Source organism: Lathyrus oleraceus, chromosome 5, assembly GCF_024323335.1.
Source record: "Lathyrus oleraceus cultivar Zhongwan6 chromosome 5, CAAS_Psat_ZW6_1.0, whole genome shotgun sequence".
NCBI classification, from domain to species: Eukaryota; Viridiplantae; Streptophyta; class Magnoliopsida; order Fabales; family Fabaceae; genus Lathyrus; species Lathyrus oleraceus.
This window is the reverse complement of record NC_066583.1, coordinates 430,347,650-430,367,213: the sequence shown is the minus strand read 5'-3', so window position 1 is coordinate 430,367,213 and position 19,564 is coordinate 430,347,650. Positions and strand designations below refer to the sequence as shown.

Here is a 19,564-nt window from a genome sequence, read left to right as displayed (position 1 = left end):
AGCAAGAGAAGGATATGTGGGAAGAGCGGTTCCATGCTTTGAGCCGAAAGCATGAGGAGTTGCAGCTTGAGTCAAAAGATAAGGATGCACTTATTGAACTTCTTGAAGACCGAGCAGTGAAAAGACAGAGAGAGCCAGAGGGTCCATCTTCCTCTAGTATGCCTCAGTCTTTCGGCGCTTGGAAAAAGATTGTTGATCAGCTTGTCCTCGAGAAGGCTCAGATGAAGACATCTTTTAAGTCCGAGATCCGAAGCATCCGAAGGAAGTACGCGTCTGCAGCCAAATCATCTAACACCGTTGTTAGGGGATCCTTAGGATGATTAGTTTCCTCTTCTCTTGTGTTTGTATTTTGGTTTCTCAAATTGTACTCAGTGTAATCCTTCCAAATTATATGAATAAAAGAGATTTTATGGTCAATAAAATTGTTACTATTGTTATTATATATTTGCAAATAAAACAGTATGTTCCTTGAAAATAAAAATAAACAAAGCATTGCATGTCATGCATCATTTGCATAACAGGTTTTCTTTCGCCAGATCTCTTATCGGTTATTCTTTTTTGCCTCAGCCAAGCTGACTCATCGATACAACACTCGCGCCAATCAACCGAGAATCGTGGAGCACTTAGAGCAAGAGAACCGAGAACTAAAAGATGAGATTGTTATGATGGAGTCTATTCTAGCTGCTCAGAACCAATCCTCTCCAACTTCTACAACTCCTCCTCCTCCTCAGAGGACTATTATCTCAGAGGTTGTTACGTCAACTATTCCTGTTGCTGCTACTCAATCTGGTCCGACTATGCCTGTTGGATTCCCGTGGGGAAGGCCACCAAATTTTATGCCTGAAGGGTTTGCACCCACCTTTGCTTCTATGGCGGCATCTAGCCCAGTCATGTTTATGCCGCCTCCAGTTGTTCATACTCTACCTCGTGTTGAGGACACCACCTACCATTCTGAGCCGTCTGAGGGCCCTAATACTTATGAGAAGATGGATGAGATGAAGGATCAGTTCCTTGAGCTGTGCAAGGAGTTTAAAATGTTGAGAGGAAAAGATCTATTCGGTAAGAGTGTTGTTGAACTCTGCTTGGCACCAAATGTTAAGATCCCGATGAAGTTTAAAGTCCCTGACTTTGAAAAGTAAAAGGGAAATACTTGTCCACTTAGCCACCTTGTCATTTATGCCATAAAAATGTCAACTCAAACTGATAATGATCAGTTATTGGTTCACTACTTCCAAGATAGTCTGATTGGTGCCGCTTTGAGATGGTACATGGGGCTAGACAGTGCAAGTATTCGCACGTTCAATGATTTGGGTGAAGCTTTTGTGAAGCAGTATAAGTATAATGTGGACATGGCGCCTGATAGAGACCAGTTGAGGTCTATGTCTCAGAAGGACAAAGAGACATTTAAAGAGTATGCCCAAAGGTGGAGAGAGCTTTCCACTTAGATTAATCCTCCGTTGGAAGACAAGGAGATGACGAAGATTTTCCTAAAGACCATGAGTTTGTTTTATTACGAACGAATGATTGTTAGCGCTCCCAGTGACTTTAGAAAAATGGTAAACATGGGGATGAGGTTAGAGGAAGGAGTCTGAGAGAGACGTTTGTCTAAAGAAGAGGTGTCATCAAGTAGAAAGTATGGAAGTGGTTTTGCCAAGAAGAAGGAAGGGGAAACCAATGCAATATCAGTAGGGAGGCAGAGGAGGCCTCATATCAAAAGAAATTTGCAACTGCGTCAACATCAACATCAAGTTTCATCAATTATTCCAATATTTTCTAACAATCAATCAGTACCAGTACAACAACAACGTCAACAGCAGCCGCAACAAAGAACCAACAACTACAACAACAACAACAACAACAATAATCAACAACAAAACTTCGAGAGGAATAAGGTCTCTTTTGACCCTATTCTTATGTCATATGTCGAGCTCTACCCGTCTTTGGTTCTCAATAACCTACTCCAGCCAAGAAATCCGCCTCAAATTCCAGAACCACTTCCGTGGTGGTATAAGCCTGAACTCTGTTGTGCCTTTCATCAAGGAGCTCCCGGCCATGATATCGAGAACTGTTACCCATTGAAGTATGAGGTACAGAAGCTTGTGAAGAGTGGGATGGTGTCCTTTGAGGATGGTGCGCCGAATGTAAAAGTCAATATGTTTCCCGCTCATGGTAATTCCTCTGTCAATATGGTAGATGGTTGTCCTGGAGAATTCAAGGTCTATAACATCCGCTTTATCATAAGGTCCTTGGTAACGATGCATAAGGACATTGCCTAGTTAGTGAGTGCGAGCATGACCATGATGGTTATGCAATTTGTAGTGTAAACCCTCGAGGGTACGTCATCGTCAAGAGAGATATTCAAAGGTTGGTGGATGAGGGTATAATTCAGATCACTTGGGTGACGATGTCAATGTGATTGTTCCAGTATTTAAGACCCTGGAGCGGTAGTGATTCAGTTTGATAGCGGCATTAGTAATAGCGTCAACAAATCGGTATCGCCATTAGTGATACGGTTAGCGGGCCCCGTCCCATATGCATCTGATAAAGTTATTCTATATCAGTATAATGCTACCATGGTGGAGAATGGTCAAGAGGTTCCGTTGCCTACAACCAATTCTATTGTGAATATTGCAGATATTGCAAAGGTGACTCATAGAGGTCGTGTTTTCGGTCCCGTTTTCCCGAAAGGAGTGATAGAAGATGTGTCGGTTGGTAAGAAGGTTGATGTGCCTGCAGTGAACCCAGTTAGTGCTCCAGTGTGCCAGATTGGTGAATCCAGCAAACTGAAGACTAATGATGATGATGAGGTACTGAGATTAATCAAGAAAAGTGAATTTAATATGGTGGAGCAGCTGCTCCAAACTCTTTCGAAGATTTCAGTGTTGTCTCTGTTGATGAATTCTGAAGCGCACAGAGAAGCATTGCAGAGATTATTGGAGCAAGCCTACGTTGAACATGATGTAACTGTGGATCAATTTGACCATATTATGGCTAACATTACTTCTTGTAACAATCTGAGTTTTTATGATGAAGAGCTTCCTGAGGAAGGCAGAAATCATAATCTGGCACTGCATATATCGATGAACTGCAAGGAGGATGCATTGTCAAATATGCTAGTTGATACCAGTTCTTCTCTGAATGTACTCCCGAAATCAACTATGTCTAGATTATCCTGTCAAGGCGCCTCGATGAGGTATAGTGGCGTGATCGTCAAAGCGTTTGATGGTTCTCGCAAAACTGTCATTGGTTAAGTGGACCTTCTAGTGAAGATAGGTCCGAGTGATTTTCAAATTACTTTTCAAGTAATGGATATCCACCCGGTCTATAGTTGTTTGTTGGGAAGGCCATGGATCCATGAAGCTGGAGCTGTAACAGCTACTCTGCACCAGAAATTGAAATTTGTGAAGAATGGCAAGCTTGTCATTGTTGGTGGAGAGAAAGCGCTCTTGGTGAGCCATTTGTCGTCTTTTTCATACAATGAAGCTGAGGAGGAGGTTGGAACTCCATTCCAAACCTTATCTATTGCTGAGGTAAAGAAAACTGGGGCACCCATGTCTTCTTTCAAAGATGCTCAGAAAGCTATTAAGGCAGGCAGTACAGATCAGTGGGGTTGTATGGTAGAAGTTTGCAAGAACAAGAACAGAGCCGGATTGGGATTCCACCGAGGGTCGTTCAATGTCAAAGCTGAAGAAATGCAACCAAGTTTCTGTAGTGGAGGGTCCATCCATGGTAATGAACAACACTCAGCTGTTGTGATTGAAGCTGATGAAGATGAAGATTGCGCCAATTTTGTGACGCATGGCAAGACTTGCAACAATTGGGTTGCTGTTGATGTTCATGTCATTATCCATCGTTCTAAGTAATTTGCTTTTTTCATTATTTTAAGAAAAATCCTTCTCCTATGCCTAAGGGAGAAGTGAACATTGTTGGGCATTTTTCAAATTATCATCAATAAAATGTAATTCTATTCATCCACATCTATGATGTTTTATTTTTACTTTTTGCTTTTCTGAAAATGGTAATCACAAAAAACATAAATAAATAAATAAATAATTATCCATCTGCATAATATTTGGTCACAATTCACTTCTCTAATGTTGATTCTAAGTGTTGGCAGCAATTTTGGTAAAACAAAGAGTGTTCACAAGATGTTATGTGTGATGTCTTAACATGAGATATCCTATGTACCTGCTGGAGTTCAAGAACATGTTCATGCAGGATTGTTTTAGAATGCCACATACAATGCCATGGCTTCTGATATTAGATGTACCTGCTAGAGCTTAAATGAAAGACATGCTCCTGCAGGATTGTTTCAAGATGTCATACACAAGGCTATGGCATCTGATATGGTTGTACCTGCTGGAAGTCATAAAAGGAATTATTGGATTATGCAGGATTTTTCCAGGATGTCAGACCTGGTGTCATGACATCCTGTACACAGAATATTCAGTGTGAATGTATGGTGTTTTGTGATTGCACAATTAATGGCAATCTATGTATGATTGAAGATCTGATTAGCTGGCGCATTCAATCATGGATTACAACCTGATTTACTTATTTTCCAAGGAGATCTAACCAGCTGTTATAAAAAGATTTGATTGGAAAATAGATTTAGGGTTTTCAAGATGTCTAAGCCCAGCTGAAAACTTCTATAAAAAGGGACTTAGAAAACCTGATTTACAACACAACCAATACTGAGCGAAATATAGAGAGAGAGCTAGGGTTTGTGTCTGTTTAATCGTAAGACTTGTAAGCCATTCAAGTCATCTTTTGATGATTGAATTGGACTGATTTGTGGTTGTAATTTGTCACTCTAAAGTTGTTAAGTAAGAGTGTGTGTCTACTTGATCAAAGTTGTGAAGCAAGATCAAGTGTGTGTCTTCTTGATCAAAGTTGTGAAGCAAGATCAAGAGTGTGTCTTCTTGATTGAAACTGTGAAGTAAAATCAAGAGTATGTTATTGAAAAGTGTTTTCTTTTCTCAAGGGATTGTTGTTTAAGATCACAGGTGTGATTGTAGGGAAGTGAGTCGGTTCTCATATCTAAGAGTGCTTAGGTAGAAATTGCACGGATAGAGATTAGGTGAGAAAGACTGTAACTTATTGAAGTGTACGGAGAGTCTTTGAACTGATTCTATTTTAGTGAATTTCCTTCCTGGCTTGGTAGCCCCCAGATGTAGGTGAGTTGGACCAAACTGGGTTAACAATTGCTTGTGTATCTTGCATTACTATTCTCTATCTTTATTTTGTTTGCATTACTCAGATATTAGTGTCGTGACATTACCTTCGACATCTCATATCGGATACCAGAATTTCAATTGGTATCAGAGCAGGCATCCTGCTCTGGTTCTGGGTGAGATCTAGGGGCAATACTTTCTGGTACAATGGAGAGAGATGGAGGATCTGTTCACAGGCCACCAATTTTGGATGGATCTAACTATGACTATTGGAAACCTCAAATGGTAGCCTTCTTAAAATCTCTGGATAATAAGGCTTGGAAGGTTGTGTTAACAGGATAGGTTCATCCAGTAATTACTAAGGAAGGAGCAGCCACAACTGACAAAAAGCCTGAAGAACAATGGTCCAAGGAGGAGGATGATCTAGCCCTTGGAAATTCTAAAGCATTGAATGTAATATTCAATGGGGTAGACAAGAATATTTTCAGGTTGGTAAATAATTGTGAAGTAGCCAAAGATGCTTGGGACATTCTCAAGACCACTCATGAAGGCGCCTCTAGGGTAAAAATATCCAGACTTCAGCTGCTCACCTCCAAGTTTGAAAATTTAAGGATGAAAGAAGATGAAAACATTCATGAATTTCACATGAGTATTCTTGAAATTGCTAATGCCTCAGGAGCCCTGGGAGAAAAGATGACAGATGAAAAACTGGTAAGAAAAATACTCAGGTCACTCCCTAAGAGATTTGCTATGAAGGTGACTGCCATAGAAGAATCTCAAGACATTTCCAACATGAGGGTTGATGAGCTAATTGGTTCCCTCCAAACATTTGAGATGGGATTAAATGATGGTTCTGAGAGGAAAACCAAAAGCATTGCCTTCATATCAAACACAGAAGAGGAAAATAGTCAGGGTGTTGATGAAGATTTGACCAATGAAGTTGCAATGCTGGGAAGACAGTTCAACAGATTGTTAAAAAAGATGGATGTAAGATCCAAGGCAAATGTCAAGAACATCACATCTGACATCAGCAATGAAAGAAGAGCAAGGTCAGATGAAAAGCCCAAAGAAGGAAAAGAAGTAAAGTGCTATGAATGTGATGGGTATGGTCACATTAGAACTGAATATGGAACATATCTCAAGAAGCAGAAGATGAGTCTTGCTGCCACTTGGTCTGATGAGAGTGATACAGAGGAGGTTGCAAATCTGGTGATTGCACTGACAGGAAAATGGGGTTCTGATGGAGACTCAAGTGATGAAGAAGTAACCCTTGAAGAGTTGGGCTCTACCTACAGAAAGTTGTGCCACAAAAGTGTAGAGCTGTGTAAATAGGTGGAAAACCAGAAGAAGGGGATAACTCAACTAGAGAAAGAGAAGGTAGAACATTTGGAAACCATCTCCAAATTAAAAACAGAAGCAGTGGCTCTGAAGGTCAAGCTAGATGAAAGTCAACAAGTTGAAAGCCAGAAGATAGTACAGCTTGAGAAAGAAAAGGCTGAACATGTGGAAACCATCTCCAAGTTAAAAACAGAAGCTTTGTTCTTAAACTCAAAACTAGAAGAGATGACCAAGTATCTAAGGATGTTAAATGATGGACCTGACTCCCTAGACAAGATTCTCCAAACTGAATTAATCACAGGAGACAAATCTGGAATAGGATATAAAAAATCCAAGGCTGATATCAGTTACAATGGTTGCAAACCAAAATCCAAACCTAAGGGCAGCCATGTTAAAAGCAAACCTGAGATGTCACCTCAGATGTCACAACAGCAGAAATGGAAACATCAAAGATGGAAATGCCAATACTGTGGAAAATTTGGCCACCTGAAGCCCTTCTGCTATAAGCTATATGGTTATCCTGGCCCTGTTCAGTCTCAATACCAATCAAGGTCCAAGCATCACAAGACTGTCAACAAAAAGTAATGGGTTCCTAAGACAAAGATTGCAAGTCTAATAGCTCACATTCCCTTTGGAATCTTAGCCAAAGAAGAGTGGTATCTTGATAGTGGATGTTCTAGACACATGACTGGAAACGTAGACCTGATAACTGATCTTCACCCTCATATCATAAGCCATGTAACTTTTGGTGATGGAACAAAGGGCGAAATAAAGGGGATAGGCAAGCTTGATTGTCCTGGAATTCCTGAACTTGACAAGGTTCTACTTGTCAAGGGCTTGACTGCAAATCTAATAAGCATCAGTCAACTATGTGATCAGGGTCTGAATGTCAACTTCACCAAAACTGAATGCCTAATTTCTAACAAAGATAGTGAAGTGATTATGAAAGGAATCGGGACCAAAGACAATTGTTACATGTGGATCTCTAAATTGGATCATTCCTCAAATGTACCTATGACAAAAAGGAAGGGATGAAGATAAGTACAACTGCTAGAAGAACCCTCAAGAGTAATGAAAGCCAAGCCTGTGGGAAATGTCAAACAAGGATGTGTCGCATCTCAAAAAATAAGATTCCTCGCGATGGTCGCGAAAAAAAAATTAATGTTCGAACAGAGTCGCCACCGAACTTTATTTATCCCAATAAAGGGATAGGGAAATATCGATAAAACCTTATGAATAATAGAAAAATGGTCGTCGCAACCATATTCGGGTTCGGGAGTGGATTACGTAAGGGGAAGGTATTAGCACCCCTTACGTCCGTTGTACTCAACGGGAACCTTTTAGTTCTAATGTGTGTTTCTAGTGTTAATTTATGTTTGTTTGTTATCTTTAAGTTATAAAATTATTAAAATAGAAATGGATGAGAACCTCAGAAAGGAGAAAGGGGAGGTTTTTTATTAGTGTGCTCGCGAAGATACAACAATCTCCTGCCTACGTATCCTTATGGTATAATAAGGAAATCAGAGCATTCGTAGTTCGGGGAACTACGGTTGGTTGGTGTTTTTTAATGAACAAACTGTTTAGATCGTATCCTAAAGGCTAAACGTTGGCTTGTCTACTCTCGGCGGAGGCTTAAGCGCTAGTTTGTTGTGCGCATTAGAAAGGATTAAATAGTGTTCTTTTTTAAAAGAGTTTCAGTCACACGGGGGTGACAAGTTAGATTAATATGTTGTATGTTTTGTTTAACTGGTTTCGATCGCACGAGGGCGAGGACAGATAAATCTGGTGTGTTGAGATATTTTGGTTGGATGAGGATTACTCGGATAGTCGAGTAAGACAACTCGTATCCTAATAATCGGGAAAAGGGAATAGAAGACTCTAGACCGCTTTCTTTTTCATCCTTAATTGTAAAAGGATTTTCATGATGATTAATGTATTTTGAATGGATGACGAATATTCGGATAACCGAGTAAGACAACTCGTATCCTAATAATCGGAAAAAGGAATAGAAAACTCTAGACCACTTTTTCTTTCATCTAAGTGATTATAAAAATAAGTTTATGTATGGTCGATGTATTTTTAGAATAAACGACAAGTGCTCGAATGACTGAGTAAAACAACTCATATCCAAGCATTTGAGAAGAGGAATTGAAAACTCAAGACCATCTCCCTTTTCGTACAGTTTGTTATGGAAATGATTTGATTAAGTTGTATGTTTGTAAAAATGACAATTGTTCGACTAACCGAGTAAGAGAACTCGTATTCAACCAATTGAGGAGAGAAGTTGAAAACTCAAAGTCCTCCTTTTTCATTTCGTTATTATGAAAGTGTTTTGATTTGATCATACTTAGGTGGATAGAAATAACGACTATTTGACTAACCGAGTAAGAGAACTCGTATTCAAATAATCGAGGAGAGGAGTTGAAAACTCAAAACCATCTCCCTTTTTATTTCCCAAACGAAATGATATTTGATTGTGATTGGGTACATTAATTTTAATTTTGAATGAAAATACTCGACATTGGATCGAGGTTTTAAATTTGTGTTTTGAATGAAGTGAATTTTATTTTAGTGTATTGTTCTTCTACTCAATAAAAATCGAATAGGTCTCATTGTAAGAAAGCCCAAGAGTAAGCTATGTGAGGTTGATGGCGATGCTTTAAAAGCGATCGACTTACAAAGGGTTTGTTTTGAGAGTGGGCTTGATATTAAATCAAGAATTGTGTGATTTTGGTGGTTTTAAAATAGTTTTGACTCAATGATGAAATGGTTTTGAAATGATGTGAAGTACTAGTGGAAGAAACCGATCAATGCATAATTGACAAAATTAATCGATTAAAATTTGGTTAAATTGATTAATTAAACTAATTAAAATTAATTATCAAAATTATTGAATTAAATCAAATAACTAAGTTAATTAAAATTAATAAATCCAAAACAACTTAACTAGTCAAAGTTTAATAATTAATTTCAATTATAATTAAAGAATATAAGTGACCATTGTCGATTTTTTAATGGAATATATGCTCAAAACCGGTTTGTACGAAATGACAACACGATTAATGTCATTCGTAATATCATAACACGGTGAAATATTCTATTAATTTATTGAGACTTTGGTGGCATAACGACATGAAATTGTCGAATCCGAGAATAAAACTTTGATTTTATTGCAGAAAAGCAACTCTGCATTATTTACAACAGTATAAAATTATTTACTAAATGCGGAGAGACTCTGAAGCCAACTAAAAGCCGGATGGAGTCCTTATTAAACTGTTGAACAAAATATAAAGTTCTCATAAACTATGATATGCTAATTAAAAAGCTAAAATGATGTATGAGCAAACCACATAATTATTATATACTATTTATTCATAATATTCACAACAACATCATACGAAGTGAGCTGCAAAATTTCAATTCATAATACCCACAACAACATTATATATCATATCTCATAACTCAATGATATCGGAACGTACAATACTTTAATAAGAGTTATCATTATCATTATCAGTCAAAACAATAGAAACCAATTCAAACATATAAAACTAAGGAACACTAGATCCATATATATCTACATAAAGTCCCAATTATGTAATCATTAATAGGTTTCACTAGACATTGAATATTAGAGTCAAACAAATCAAACATGCATAAAAAGTATGTGTTGTAAATATTTTACGGAGAGTCGGTCCACATATTTAATCCAATTTTCACAACAGAATGCAATGATCATAACATAAACACTAGAAACTCATAATTATCTGCATGTTAAAGCATATAAAATGAATAACCACACTAAATCAAACTCCATTAAACTAAAATAAATCTAAGCAAACTAATATTATGACTATTTACAAATTATCTATAGAGTACTGGCTAAAACATGATAAAACAATCACAGTCCAATTTAATTGAAATTTATATTCCACAACTTTAACGCAATTGAACTTAAGATCGAAAATTTACCGACTCCAGATTTGAACTTGTTGACCTCAGACCGACTAATGCACGAACAAAAGTCAACGTAACGCGGAGGTTGTCGTGTGTATCTGTGAATGAATCTTTGTAAAGGGAGGTCGAAGAAATTGCAGATCGGAGGGTATATGGCGGTCCGACGATGAAACGGGGGCAAAGGAGAGATTTAAGGTGTTTACGGTGATGGTATTTTCGCCGGCTACAGTTAGGAGTAGATTTTGAGTTTTACAAGTTTGAGGATGTTGTTCCACGGCGAGTTGAAATCGGAGGCGGTTTTGAGTTATCGGCGAAACGCAACGGCAAAGGGAGCTTTATGGAATCCGCAGTGGATTTGACGGTGGCGGAAGATGAAGAGGTTCGTGGTGGTGGGGATGAGTGATACCGGCGCAATCGACGAGTCGGCGGCGACGGAGGTATGTGTGTCGCGGCGGCGGACGATTTCACCGGCAATGGATGGAGTTTGGTCGGTGGTCGCCGGAACACGGAGAGGGTTTGAGCAAGCTTTTCGCCGGAATTGGTGGCGGATGGAGAGAGGATGGTGTTTGGTTTTTAAGGTCTGTTTTCTTTGTATTTTTGTTTGTGAGATTTTCAAAGAATAGGTAGCTTTTGGTTAAGGAGGAGAGATTGGGTGGGAAAGAAGAGAGGACGTGTGAATCTGTGTGTGCCTTGTTCTTTTTGTTTTTCTTTTTAATGTACAGAGAGAGAGGGGTAACGTGGAAAGGTGAGGTAGAGTGTGGATGTGGTTAAGAGCAAACGTGAGGGAGAGAGATAATGTGAAGTATTCTAATCTCATTTTTCTTTTCCTTTTTATTAATAATTTTTATTATATATTATTTAAAAAATATTTATTAAAAATTCCTAAACAATAATTTTATTTAAGTAATAATAATAATAAAACAGTCTCTAATTTGGATACTAGATCAAAGAAATAAAAGGACCGATTATAAATAGAAGTTGGACGAAAATTTGCTCAAAAAATTAAATCAGACACACTAAAATGATCAGCACAAAATATACTTATTGGAAAAATACAACGTTTCTTCAAATTCTGAAATAAGTTTGCACCGGTTAAAAGGCTCAGGCGGGTCAAAACGCAACTGAAACAGCTTCTGAAAATTACAACGAGGACACCAGGTTAAACTACATGAACGGTAGATTAATAATACTAGTGTCTGTAATTTTAATTTTGAAACTTTTTACCCGCTGTTTTGTGCATGTTCTTGAGAAACGATTTAACCAATTTGTCTGTATTTTCAATAAATTTATTCTGAACGATATTTTTGGTTTTATTCATGATGAAATACATGTCATGCTGTGCATATGATGGAAATTAAAAATGAAATCAGATTTACGAAAATTTAAATATGGCCGGACAAAATTGGGGTATGACAGTTGCCCCTATTTAATTAACTTGAACTAGAAGGTAAGAATGACAACAGTCTTCATACATTCATAGTGGAAGGTAATTGAATACGAAAAGACCCAAATTTTGTCCTTTGAAATGCAAGGAAGAAATGAAAAAAAAAAAAAAAAAAGCAGTGAGACATACAGTAAGAAAAATTACCAAAAAGATAAAATGAAACAGTCGAGACTCTCTGGGAATCGTCAGAATAGTATCTTGGATGTCATAATCGAGATATTCCGGTAATGGAATAATACCTCAACTAAATCTCAAGACTTTTCCAGGATGCTAGAGCAGTATCTCTAAAAGGTCTGGCATGAGACTCTTCATATTGATGAAGCAGCATCTCAACAGTAAAAGTGAGATTCTCTGTATCGAGTCGAAGCAGCATCTTATATGATAGAATTAAGATGTTCCAGCAAGGGAAAGATACCTTAATTGAATCTAAGACTCTCCGAGGATATTAGAGCAGTATCTCTAAAACAATCTGAAATGAGACTCTTCATATTGATGAAGCAGTATCTCAAACAGTAAAAGTGAGTTTCTCTGTATCGGGTCGAAATAACATCTTATATGATAGAATTAAGATATTCCAGCAAGGGAAAAATACCTTAATTGAATCTAAGATTCTCCGATGATATTAGAGCAGTATCTCTAAAAGAAATTTGAAATGAGACTCTTCATATTGATGAAGCAGTATCTCAAACAGTAAAAAATGAGATTCTCTGTATCAAGTCGAAGCAGCATCTTATATGATAGAATTAGGATATTCCAGCAAGGGAAAAATACCTTAATTGAATCTAAGATTCTTCGATGATATTAGAGCAGTATCTCTAAAAGAAATTTGAAATGAGACTCTTTATATTGATGAAGCAGTATCTCAAACAGTAAAAATGAGATTCTCTGTATCAAGTCGAAGCAGCATCTTATATGATAGAATTAAGATATTCCGAACAAGGGAATGATACCTTAATTGAATCTAAGACTCTCCGAGGATACTTAGAGCAGTACCTCTAAAAAATCTGAAATGAGACTCTTCATATTGATGAAGCAGCATCTCAAACAGTAAAAGTGAGATTCTCTGTATCGAGTCGAAGCAGCATCTTATATGATAGAATTAAGATATTCCAACAAGGGAAAGATACCTTAATTGAATCTAAGACTCTCCGAGGATACTTAGAGCAGTACCTCTAAAAAATCTGAAATGAGACTCTTCATATTGATGAAGCAGCATCTCAAACAGTAAAAGTGGGATTCTTTGTATCGAGTCGAAGCAGCATCTTATATGATAGAATTAAGATATTCCAACAAGGGAAAGATACCTTAATTGAATCTAAGACTCTCCGAGGATACTTAGAGCAGTACCTCTAAAAAATATGAAATGAGACTCTTCATATTGATGAAGCAGCATCTCAAAAAGTAAAAGTGAGATTCTTTGTATCGAGTCGAAGCAGCATCTTATATGATAGAATTAGGATATTCCAGCAAGGGAAAAATACCTTAATTGAATCTAAGATTCTCCGATGATATTTGAGCAGTATCTCTAAAAGAAATTTGAAATGAGACTCTTCATATTGATGAAGCAGTATCTCAAACAGTAAAAATGAGATTCTCTGTATCGAGTCGAAGCAGCATCTTATATGATAGAATTAAAATATTCCAGCAAGGGAAAAATACTTTAATTGAACCTAAGACTCTCCGAGGATACTTAGAGCAGTATCTCAAAAAATACCTGAAATGAGACTCTTCATATTGATGAAGCAGCATCTCAAACAGTAAAAATGAGATTCTCTGTATCAAGTCGAAACAGCATCTTATATGATAGAATTAAGATATTCCAGCAAGGGAAAAATACCTTAATTGAATCTAAGACTTTCCGAGGATAGTTAGAGCAGTATCTCTAAAAAATTTGAAATGAGACTCTTCAGATAAATGAAGCAGTATCTCGAATAAAATGAGACTCTTCATATTGATGAAGCAGCGCCTCAAACTGATAAACGAGACTCTCCAAATAAATGAAGCAGTATCTCGAACAGATAAATGAGATTCTTCAGATAAATGAAGCAGTATCTCGAATATTCATCTGTTGGGGGAATTTTTGAAAAGACTCCTTTGGAGGGAGATCTATTAGGAATGCTCTGCAGGGGAAAAGCTCATAAGAGACTTTTTAGGGTAACCTCTGCTTGGGGAGCAATGACTGTAAAGAAAAATGCTGGGAATATCATTATTAATCATAAAGTTTAAAAAATGATTTGCTGAGAAATGATCCCGCGAGCATATGTAGGGTAATAACTTCATTTGGAAATGAGGGATGTCCAAGGTATACATGAATGACCTTAGGTCCTGACATTTTACTTTTGATTTTTGTATGATGTCCCACTTTAGGTGGGAATACCATGCAGGGGATGGTGCATGAGATGCATGCAAGTATGCAACTGCTGGGGGTATTTGGTTGTGCATGTAGTAATGCAAATGATTTTTATTTTGTTGAAATTCCCCTTTTGTGGGAGTGTTATGCATGAGTATGTTGATGATTGATATGACTGGTTTCGATGAATCTTCCTGTTTGGCAGGAAATTATGCAGGAAATGATGCATGTGATGCATGTGGGAATGCAACTGGGTAATTTGATGCTTTTGTAGGGTTTTATTCTTGATTGCCAATGAGGTTGGACTTTATATGGGAACTGCCAGATGAGAACTGGTGAAGGAGACTGAACTTCCAGATGAGGACAACACTTGAAGGATATGTTACCAGACGCGAATTGGTGAAAATAATTGAAATGTCAGACGAGACTAAATTTGTTTTTGTTTGTCAGACAGGAACTAATATTTAAAGTAGGCTACCAGACGAGAACTGGTGAAAATAATTGACTACCAAACGAGAACTGGTATTGAAGTAGGTGACCTACCAAAAGAGAACTTGTATTAAGAGATAATTTACTAGACGAGAACTGGTATTTGGCAAATGATTTGTCATGCAAGAACTGATTTTTGATATAGTTCGCCAGACGAGAACTGGACTTTGGAAATAAATCGCCAGACGAGAACTGGACTTTGGAAATAAATTTCCAGACGGGAACTGGGCTTTGAAATGAATTTCCAGACGGGAACTGGGCTTTGAAATAAATTGCCAGACAGGAACTGGGTTTTGAAATAAATTGCCAGACGGGAACTGGGCTTTTGAAAAAGGTTGTTAGATGGGAACTGGACTTTGAATAAATTTCTAGATGAGAACTGGACTTTGAAATGGCGCTAGAAGGAGGGGCTTTGGTGTCAGATTTTGTGTTTCAAGGCTTTTTAATGCCAGGTTCATGTTATGGGGGGTTATGCCTGATAAATGATATGATATGCATGGCTTTATGCTAGAGCAAAGCGACATGACTAATGCATGATGATGATTTATGTAATGATTTGCAGGTTTTCAAAATGCCCCTGCGTGGGTATTGGAAGATAAGTTTTTTTTTTTTGCAGAAAGGCTTTTGTCTGCCAGATGACTGTTTTATGGGATGATAGCATGATTCCCCGACACTCATCTTGAACTCTGCGTTTGCGGACTTGCAAAAAAGCTTTTGCTTGAACTTCTTGAAAACATGGAGAGGATTCGCTCATGTATGGCTCATCTTGCCCCAATGTGATGGGTCTATGCAAAATGTTTACCTCAAAAGGATTTTGAAAGCAATTGTACCATAATTTGGAGATGGATTGCCTTAGAATTTTGATCCATGAAAAGATTTATCCTTGGTTAACCGTCTCTTAGAGTGGTTGACTTTTTTGTGCTCTTGAGGTAGCTTGCCCCGGTATGAGCGTTGAAGCGATCTAACTCACCCTAACTGAACATTGAAGGGGTTTGCCCCTGGCCACCAGAACCTCTAGATGATCTTCCCCAGTTAATAGAATTCTGAGATGACTTACTCTGGTTCAAATGATTCTTGAAATGACTTGCCCCTGATTAACAGATGTTTGGAGATTGTTTAAGACTGACAAATTCTTGGAGTAATCTTCCTATGATCAACTGATGCTTAGGTGGCATGCCCCATATTCATAGGTCCGGAGGTAGTCTTGATTCTGATAAATGGTCAAGCTTCTCTGATTGCTCTTTGTTGAAATTTCCCTGACGTCAAGTACTGACTTGCAGTTAAAATTGTTTATTCAGAAATGGTAATTTTAATGCGATACTCATGCAGGTTTTGAAAAGAATTATAATTGAAATGATGTGATAGTGTGTGACGAGTGGACCAAGAGTCCAAATGTAATGCTGATTTAGCGATTTAAAGTGTGAAAGATACAGCGGGAATAATGACATTGATGTTGAATATTAGCAAATCTTTAGGAGTCAGTTTACGCAACTTTGCTGTAATATGCTTTCGAAAATAACCCTACCTCAATTAGGTCTTTTAAGGGTTGTAACGTGGCTTGGTTCATGGTTTTTGAAACAAAGGATGTAAGGCTCAAAGTTTATTTTAACCCACCCCTTCTTCATGATGATCTCCAATCCTACGTTCAATTAATTCGACACACACTTACTCTTACGAGACTTCAGCAGTGTAAGATCTTTTTGAAATGATAGTCACTTATTTTTCTTTTTATGGATGTTGGTGACCTTTTGATTTGGATATGGTGGTCACTAAATCTTGTTTTTATTTTGTTGAAGGTTTTTGTGACCTCCTTTGATTTTTGTTTTGATCCCTAACTGATAACACGAAATTATATCACATTTTAAGACTTAATTCAATTAGATTATATTATCATTTACTTTAGTTTATCTCATTTTATCAGATATTATGCAGTATTTCCTTGCTATTTATGTCAGGTATCCATTTTGAAGCAAAAGTGAAAAAGGGAAGAAAAGGAGGTGTAGAAAGGAGTAAAAAGGAAACAAATATCAAAGACCAAGCCCAGCCCAAAGAAAGCGCACGCTGTGCCTGTGACGGGCGTCACAAGGGTTGTGACGAGCGTCACACATGGTGTGACGAGCGTCACACCATTCCACTAGCTTTTTGGCGCAAGTCACGCCCTCAGAAGAATTGAAGAGACGTTGAGAGAGTTCGTGTCCTATGCCCACGCCGTGTATTTAGCCATGCTGAAGACTCGTGGGAAACAAAAAAAGCAGTTAGAAGCACTACTATAAATAGCTGCATTAGAAACCTAAAAGGGTTCCGCTTCCTCTCCCCTCTTTTGCCGTCTACTCTGCCGAAGCTTTTCAAACCTTCTGTTTTAGCTTTTGCTTATTTTTCTTTTCCAGCATTGTTTATTTTATTTATTTCTTTTGCAAGCTTTACATTCTTTTTCCCTTGCAAATTTACCTTTCCCGTTTTAGCTTTTAGATATTTTTTGCATAATAGTTTCTACACCGGAAACTATTGTGCAACTTTATACCGGATTTAACCTTACGTTATATTCCAGTTTTATTTCCTTGATTTAATTTACTGTTTAATTGAAGAATCCAAGAACAAATCCTACCGGCTTGTGGTGGAGTGTTCAAGACTATTGTATTACGCATTCAGGTTCTTTAATCATTATTTAATATTTTGTTTTATTATTTATCTATATTATCTGCCTGGAATGAGTCTGTTTATGCATGATATGTATTCTTGTTTATTTAGCATGTCTGGCTAATTCGCCTAGGTATCAGTATGTAAAGTAAGCAGAATAAGGGATCAAGACTGAGTCGGTCTATCTAAACTTAAAATCAAAATCAATCTTTTTACGGTCTCAACTTACAGGTTTAATAACAAGATTTTTTACAAAAGTAAAAGACATAAAGAAGTTAAAATCAATAGAGCGAGAGTTTGAGATTTTAACTGGACAGTGTAAGTTAGGCATTAATTCTAGATCAGGGCGAGAGCAAGTTTTAGAGTTAATTAAATTCTGACCTTTTCCAAAAAGTATTTTTAAAGATTGAATGTGAGGACGAGAGTTAAGCATTTGGATTTGATTATATAACCTAAGTCAACAGAGCGAGAGTTTGAGATAAGGGTGTTTAAAACGGTCAGTATTTTCTTAAAAGGAGTTTCTGCAACTTTATTGTTTTCAAAATATGGTTTTTGACTTAATTATAAGTGACAGCTACATTAATATAAGATCATGGTTTATTCAACAGAGCGAGAGTTTGAGATAAAACCTTTAACCAATAAAGTTAACCGAAACGATTCATTTTAAAACCAAGAAACCGACAAAGACTCGATTCCCTAGTTTTGACGAACTACATACCGATATCCGTTTTATTAATATTTAATCTAGATATTAGTTTAGCTCTTAGTTTTTCCCCAAACAATCAAACATTTTCACCTTAGATTTACGTAGTAACCTTAGATAACGGTATATCGATTCATAAGTCCCTGTGGGATCGATATCTTTTAAAACTACGCGATAGAACTGTGCACTTGCAGTTTGTATCCCATTCTCGACTCACACAGTCGAGCGATCAAGTTTTTGGCGCCGTTGCCGGGGACTTTTATTCAATCGATATCGTAACTCTTCCGTTACGCTGTAGAGACTAAGGTTTCTTTTTCTTCTATTTTCTTTCTTTCGTTGATTTGTATGCCACGCACTCGCTCACAAGGCGAACCGCTCTATTTACGAATCAACGATATCGAACTATATCTCCGAGTCTTACGACGAATTCGGGAATATCGTGCTGAAAACAATCTCCCTCCTGTAGACCTTCCTGATTTCAAAAACATTTTTCCTTCGATACCCGAGATGGCAGAACCAGCTCGTGCTCTTAGAGATTACGCCGCTCCATCGCAAGATGAACCGCATTCAAGTATTGCTCCGCCCGCAATCGAAGCAAACAACTTTGAACTTAAACCTTCGCTGTTGCAGGCTGTGCAACAGAACCAATTCTCTGGAAATCTTACCGAAGATCCAAACCTTCATTTATCCGTATTTGTCCAATACGCTGATACTGTTAAAGCTAATGGTGTCACTTCAGAGGCAATTCGACTTCGTCTTTTTCCTTTCTCATTAAGAGATAGCGCTAGAAGATGGCTTCAATCACTTCCTTCCAACTCAGTCACCACATGGAACGAGTTGAAGAAAGTTTTTCTTGCCCGATATTTTCCGCCAAGCAAAACAGCTATGTTAAGAGCCCAGATAAACGGATTTAAACAGAAAGACAACGAATCTCTTTTCGAAGCATGGGAAAGATACAAAGACATGATGAGACTTTGCCCACACCATGGTTTGGAAGACTGGTTAGTAATTCACACATTTTATAATGGTCTCTTATACAATACAAGGTTAACAATAGACGCCGCTGCAGGTGGTGCACTAATGAACAAACCCTATGCTGATGCTTACCAGCTTATCGAGAGCATGGCCCAAAACCACTATCAGTGGGGAACCGAACGAACAACGGTGGAAAAACCTCAACCGAAAACTGGCATGTACGAGATAAGTAACCTTGATCACGTCAATGCAAAAGTGGAGGCTTTGGTCCAGAAAATTGAAAGTTTAAATGTATCACCTCCGGCCGCCGTGGTTGCTATAACTCAGAATTGCGAGGTCTGTGGAATCCAAGGCCACACTCCTGCGGAATGTCAACTCTTGACTGGAATCCAAGCAGAGCAAGTAAACTATGCTCAAGGAAGCCCCTATTCGAATACCTATAACCCAAATTGGAAGAACCATCCAAACTTTTCATATAAGAGTAATAATGCTTTATA

At 37.7% G+C, this 19,564-nt stretch overlaps 1 long non-coding RNA gene and 1 pseudogene across 1 annotated transcript; both read right to left on the bottom strand.

Annotated features, from left to right (window-relative positions):
* Positions 1-9,240: 9,240 nt before the first annotated feature.
* On the bottom strand, positions 9,241-11,272 carry LOC127085247 (uncharacterized). The gene is made up of 2 exons (XR_007789044.1): positions 10,485-11,272; positions 9,241-9,785 (listed from the first exon to the last, which is right to left on the bottom strand). It is a non-coding gene; the product is annotated as an uncharacterized LOC127085247 (long non-coding RNA).
* A 7,712-nt stretch (positions 11,273-18,984) lies between these two features.
* LOC127088961 (uncharacterized) lies at positions 18,985-19,084 on the bottom strand (annotated as a pseudogene).
* Positions 19,085-19,564: the final 480 nt, after the last annotated feature.